General features: G+C 35.2%; 1 protein-coding gene across 1 annotated transcript in view; it reads left to right on the plus strand.

Annotated features, from left to right (window-relative positions):
• The window catches only part of Man1a2 (mannosidase, alpha, class 1A, member 2), a gene marked incomplete at its 5' end in the record, with an annotated part of 151089 nt that overhangs the window by 22849 nt on the left and 122240 nt on the right, over positions 1–6000 (plus strand).

A 6000-nucleotide genomic window follows, 5' to 3' on the forward strand; every position in this document is an offset into this window, starting at 1 on the left:
TGAAATATGCTACCAGTGATGACTGTTTTTCTAAAATAAATCTTTGGAGTGGTCATGTAACTCAAAAACTCACCAGTAATTTACCTTTAGAAAACCATCTCACTACTGTAAGAGAAGAGTTGTGTACTCTGAGTCCATCTCCTCACAGAGCTGATGGACATATGTGAGTAAGGGCATGTATTTTAATGTGGTTGATAATTTTAATCATACCTTGAAGAATGCTTTTAAGTTCAGGTGACATTTTTTGGCTAGCCAGCATTTCTCTAGATAGAGAAATGCATAGACTCACATGCAGAAGTTCCCTCTTTAACCCAAGTAGCGAAACTGGAAAGCTGTCCAGTCATGGCAGCTGCTGTCTGTGCATGTACACTTTTCCTGATATGTAATTAGTTATTCAAATACTTGAATAATTCTGTAGCTGTGGTATTGATTGGCAACAAAAGTCTATATAACATATCATCATGCCCATCCTTCTCATAAGTGTATCACGCAGAAATAAGTATTATTGCCTTGTCAACTTTGTTAGACTCCTCAATCTGGATTTCATATCATGGTGACTGAATATCCCCTCTATTTCATCAGCTTACCTAGTTATCGTGCTAGCAGAGAGAAGAACACGTCACCTTTTGAACTACAGCTTTTCCTAAAAGTTCACAACCAGTAGTATATCCTTAGCAGCTATTTACCAGTAGCTGGTAAAGGGCTAAAGGGCTAAAGGGCTTCTTACTTTAGTAAAGTAAGTTAGGTTAGCAGTGAGGTTACCCACTAAAAACAATGCTCTTAATGCAGACACATTTGGTGAAGTCTTGGTCTTCAGTATTTACTTTTCTTGTATTCATTTTTTTTTAAATTTTGAGAAACTTCAGGAGCTTGTCTTTTAATGCAAGGTGCTCAGTCTCCATGTGGCAAAGCAATTTTGAAGGTTTCATGGCTTCGTTGGATAGTCAGTTACAACATATACAAAGCAGGCTTGGAGAATGTGAATGCTAGAATGAGCCTGTAATTTAAGTAGGAGTATTTTCTTTTAAATGCAGCTTTCTTTTGGTTGGAAGTTTTAGAATTTTCTGCCATCTTGTCATTGGATCTTATCCCCCTTTCAAAGAAGCTCTCCAGTGATACTTACTGTTAACGCATTTTGGCTAGAGTTAGCTTGTGGGCTTAGAAAAACTGTGAGACAAGTGCTTAGGATGGGAAAGAAGGGTGGATGAAAGTAGTAAATCATGGGCAGGCCATGAGTGGCCCTTGGGTTGGTCAGATTGTGGTTTACAGCCTGCCACCAAATGCAGTTGTACCATTAAAGTATGTCAACTCACTTGCCACTATAGAATCTGTCACCAAATGTAGCTTAAATTGTCAGTTGCCATTCACTGATAGGCTTTTTTTGATATGAGTCTTTAAGCAATTGATTATGGTCTCTCTACAGTCAAATTTCTCGGCTAATGTTAATCTGTATTTGTAGCCACTCCCAAGTCTAGTACTATTGCTTCAGGTCCACTTTATATCTCAGCTATTAGTTCTGATAAAGAGTATGCAATCTAGATCCTTATCATGCCGAATTCACAGTAGAGTTCATATTCCCATGAGAATCTAATGCCTCTGCCAGGTGGTAATGAGAGTGATGGGGAGTGACTGGCTCTGTCTATAGAGGAAGCATAGCTTGCTCACATGCTGGCCATCTCTTTCTTTGTAGCCTGGTTCCTAACAGGCTATGGACTGATGGATACCCATGGTTGTAGGGATTAGGGATCTCTGTTCTTTATAGCTAGCATTATATTCACCATCTTTTTAAGGGCTATGTTATGTACTATTACTCCTTAAGAGTATTGCAGATTAATAGCATATTGTGTTACTGTGTTGAACAGGAGTGGTGATAGAGTGTATCCAGTCTTATTCCTGATTTTAGAGGGAAGGCTTTCAGTGTTTTCTCATTGAATATGTTGATACTAGGTTTGTCATAAAAGGCTTTTATCAGCTTGAGATAAGGTCCTTCTGTACCTATTTTCTTTAGTGTTCATGAAAGGATGTTGGATTTTGTCAAAGGCGTTTTTCTGCATCTATTGTGATGATCATGTGATTTATATTTTTGTGTCTGTGTGATATATTACATTTACATTAGCAAGAGCCATTAGGCAAGAGAAAGAAATAAAAGGGATTTGTATAGGAAAGGAAGAAGTCAAGTTATCATTATTTGCAGATGATACAATCCTGTACAAGATCCTCAAAAATCCACCAAAAGACTTTTAGAATTAATAACCAAATTCAGTAATGTAGTGGGATACAAAATTAACACATAGAAATCAATAACAGTCTTATACAGTAATAATGAATCCACTGATGAAGAAATGATGGAAAAAATATCATTCACAGTAGCATAAAATAATGAAGTAGTAAGGATTAATCTAAGGAAGTGTGAAAGACCTTTACAGTGGAAACTCTAGTGCTCTGAAAAAGGAAATTTAAGAGACTATCCAAAAATGGAACGATAGTCCCAGTTCCTGATAGGCAAAACCAATATAGTCAAAATGGCCTTGTATACAGATTTAATGAAATCCCAATCAAAATTCAAACAGCATTCTTCACAAAAATGGATCAAAGAATTCTAAAATTCATATAGAATCAGAAGAGACCCAAAATTTGACAAAGGGTTCCAAAATACACACTGGACGATAACCTCTTTAGCAAATGGTGTTGGGGAAAAACCGGCTGTCCACCGCAGAAGATTGAGTTTGTACGCAAACTCTCACCCTGTACCAAACTGAAATCAAAATGGTTCAAAGAACTAAATGTTAAACCAGAAACAACCTTTTGAAGAATAAAATAGGTAACACTCTTGAAGTCATGGGGTATAGGTAAGAACTTTGTGAACAGAACTCCAGTAGCACAGGAAATAGTTTTGAGAATAACAGATGGGATCATAGCAAATTAAAAAGGTCTGCACAGCAAAAGAACCAACAGAGTAAAAAGACAACTTACAAAGTGGGAAAAAAAATTTGCCAGTGATTCCTCAGACAGAGGACTCGTATCTGTAGTACATAAAGAACTCAGAATAATTAAACCGCCAAAATAAGAGACCCAGTCAAAAAATGGGCAAATGAAGTGAATAGGCACTTCACAGAAGAAGTACAAATTGCCTATAAATACATGAAGAAATGCTCAACTTTTCTGGCCATTAGAGAAATGAAAATTAAAACAACGCTGAGATTCCATCTTAACCCGAGGAAAATGGGCATCATCAAGAAATCAAATAATAGCAAATACTGGAGAGCCTATGGGGGAAAAGGAACCCTTTCATACTATTGGTGGAAATATAAATTTGTACAACCACTGTGGGAATCAGTATAGAGATTTTTCACAAAACTGTAACTTCAAATTCCACTTGATCCTGCTATTCTCCTTCTAGGTATCTTCCTGAAAGAGTACATCATAGTACAGCCATATATGCACACCCATGTTTATAGCAGCGCAGTTCATAATAACTAAATCTTGGAATTGACCCATATGTCCATCAACAGATGAATTGATACAGAAAATATAGTATTTACACACAATAGAATACTACTCTGTTATAAGGAAATACAAACTTGAGTCATTTGTAGGAAAATGGATGCACCTTGAGATCATAATGTTAACTGAAATAAATCAGACACACAAGCTTAAATATCTTACAGTTTCTCTCACATAAGAAACACAGAGTAAAAATGGATAGCAAAATAAAAGATAAACAGTAGGAAGTAGGGCCATAGATCATTCTCAGAGGGAAAAGGGATCAAGAGATCAAGGAGGGAGTGAAAAAAGTAGAGGTGATCAAGAAATGGGTGGATGGGGGAAGAGAAGGAGGGAATAGGAATGAAAAAGGAATTAAGATGTGCTACGTACATGTACCAATGCCACACAAAGGCTGTACTAATAACTAAAAAAGAAAAATTGATGTACATCAGTATTTAATATATAACTAAATTTTTAAAAAGCATATTTCTTAAGAGTCTTTGAATATTGAAAATGAGGAAAGATCTTAAAATTTCTTAAATTTTATTTAGTGTTGGAAATCTTTCAACTTGTTATTCTGAGAATTACTTACAAAGAGAGTGCCAGAGGGAAGAAAAATCTATACTTTGTTAATAAGAATTCTGATAATTTTGGGTAGAGTCTGCAATTGTACTCTTTAGCAAGAAAAAGATTTTTTCAGAATGTAATAACACCAACAATACTTTAGAAGATATGTTTATCATAAAATAAAAGTTTAATTCAAATAGTCCAATATTTTATATATATTTTAATAATGAATAAAAAAGACAGCAAATATTTTAAGTTTACCCTTATGAATTACTATAAAATCTTGCCTGTCATGGAGTCACAACAAACTCTCCTCTGATTTCTACCATATCTCCAAAGTCTGTATTTTATAGACTGTTTCAGACACTTTTCTTTGGACATTGTTCAGGGACACATTGGTAGATTTTTTTTTCCCCAGATACTTGCTTTTTATAGATATCATTATAATTCTTCGAAATACCTTTTCATATACTTGCTAACTCAGGTAGATGAATATTAGTGTTTAGGGGGCCTCTTGGACTCAGGGATTTGCTAGAAGAACTCACAGAATGCAGCATATAGAAGTACATCTGATTTTAGTTTGGTGAAATTACATTCTGTTATTTTACTAAGGTCTCATTCTAGTGGCTTTTTTAGATTTCAGGGGGTTCTTTCTACATAGTCATATTCTTTATGAGTAGAGGTACTTTTCCTTTTCCCTTATTTTGTTTTCTTTCCTTGTTGTACTGGCAAGGCTTTCTAGGAGATTGTTTGAAACAAATTTTGAGAGGGTGTACTTGATTTGTTCTTGACTTTAGAGCTAAACATTTGGTTAGCTATTAAGTACGATGTATTAATAGTTTTTTTTTAGCTTTTTTTGTTAGAATTAGGATCTTTATAGTTTTGGTTTACTAAAAGTTTTTAAATGAATGAATGATCAACTTTGTCATGCTTTATGTACATTTTTGTTTAGATAATTGTATGATTTTTCCCTTACCTGTTAACATGGTGAATTTTATTGATTGGTTTTTTTTTTTTTTTTGGTTATTTTCTCCGGTACAGGGAACCGAACTCACGACCTTGCGCTTGCCAGGCAGGCGCTTTTGCCGCTGAGCTAAATCCCCAGCCCCTATTGATTGGTTTTTGAATGTTAAATTAGTGTTATGTTCCTGGGTTAACCTGTACTTGGTCATGGTGTGGTGTCCTCCTTATTTATTGCTAATTTTTTAAAAGAAAAAAAAATACTTTTTGTATTCTTGAAATGTATCAGTCTTGAGTTTTCTTTTGAGAATGTTTTGGATGAATACTGTTAAATGAGGGGGGTGTATGTATGTGTGTATGTGTCTTTTTGAGACAGGGTTTAACTGCAGTTCAGGCTGGTCTTGAATTCATTTTGTAGCACAGGCTGGCCTCGAACTTTAAGCGATCCTCCTGCCTCAGCCTCTTTTACAGGTATGTGCCACCACACCTGGCATGAATAGAGTTTACATGAATAGATACTACACAGGACACTACTATAGAATTCAGCTGATACATGAGTAAATACACTCATTTTTTAGCTTGAGACTTCTTGGGTTGTAAGAAATTCAGCACAAACTAGGTGATATAAAAATACTTTACTTGTTTACTGGATCTAAATTAGGGATTCAGCCGTGGCTGAATTTAAGTCTGTAGTTGTAATTGTTTGTAGTATGTATTTGTCTCTGTTTCTTTTCTTTTGTTATTTTTGTTTTACTGGGAGAGAGTTCACCATTATCAACTCTGGAATTATATATCATGTAGTCCTTGAGGTCACAAAATGAGAGAGTCCCCTTCTTTCCCAGTGTATATATCAATATGTATAGAAAAGGACTTGATTGTCTCCAGTTGAATTACTTATACCCAGTCACTTTGTCTAAGGCCAGGATTGGTAAACTAGAACCTGTGGACCAAATCCTGCAAACTACCTGTTTTTAAAAAATAAAATTT

Source organism: Chinchilla lanigera, unplaced genomic scaffold (genome assembly GCF_000276665.1).
Source record: "Chinchilla lanigera isolate Chin_1 unplaced genomic scaffold, ChiLan1.0 scaffold00034, whole genome shotgun sequence".
In the NCBI taxonomy this organism is placed as follows: Eukaryota; Metazoa; Chordata; class Mammalia; order Rodentia; family Chinchillidae; genus Chinchilla; species Chinchilla lanigera.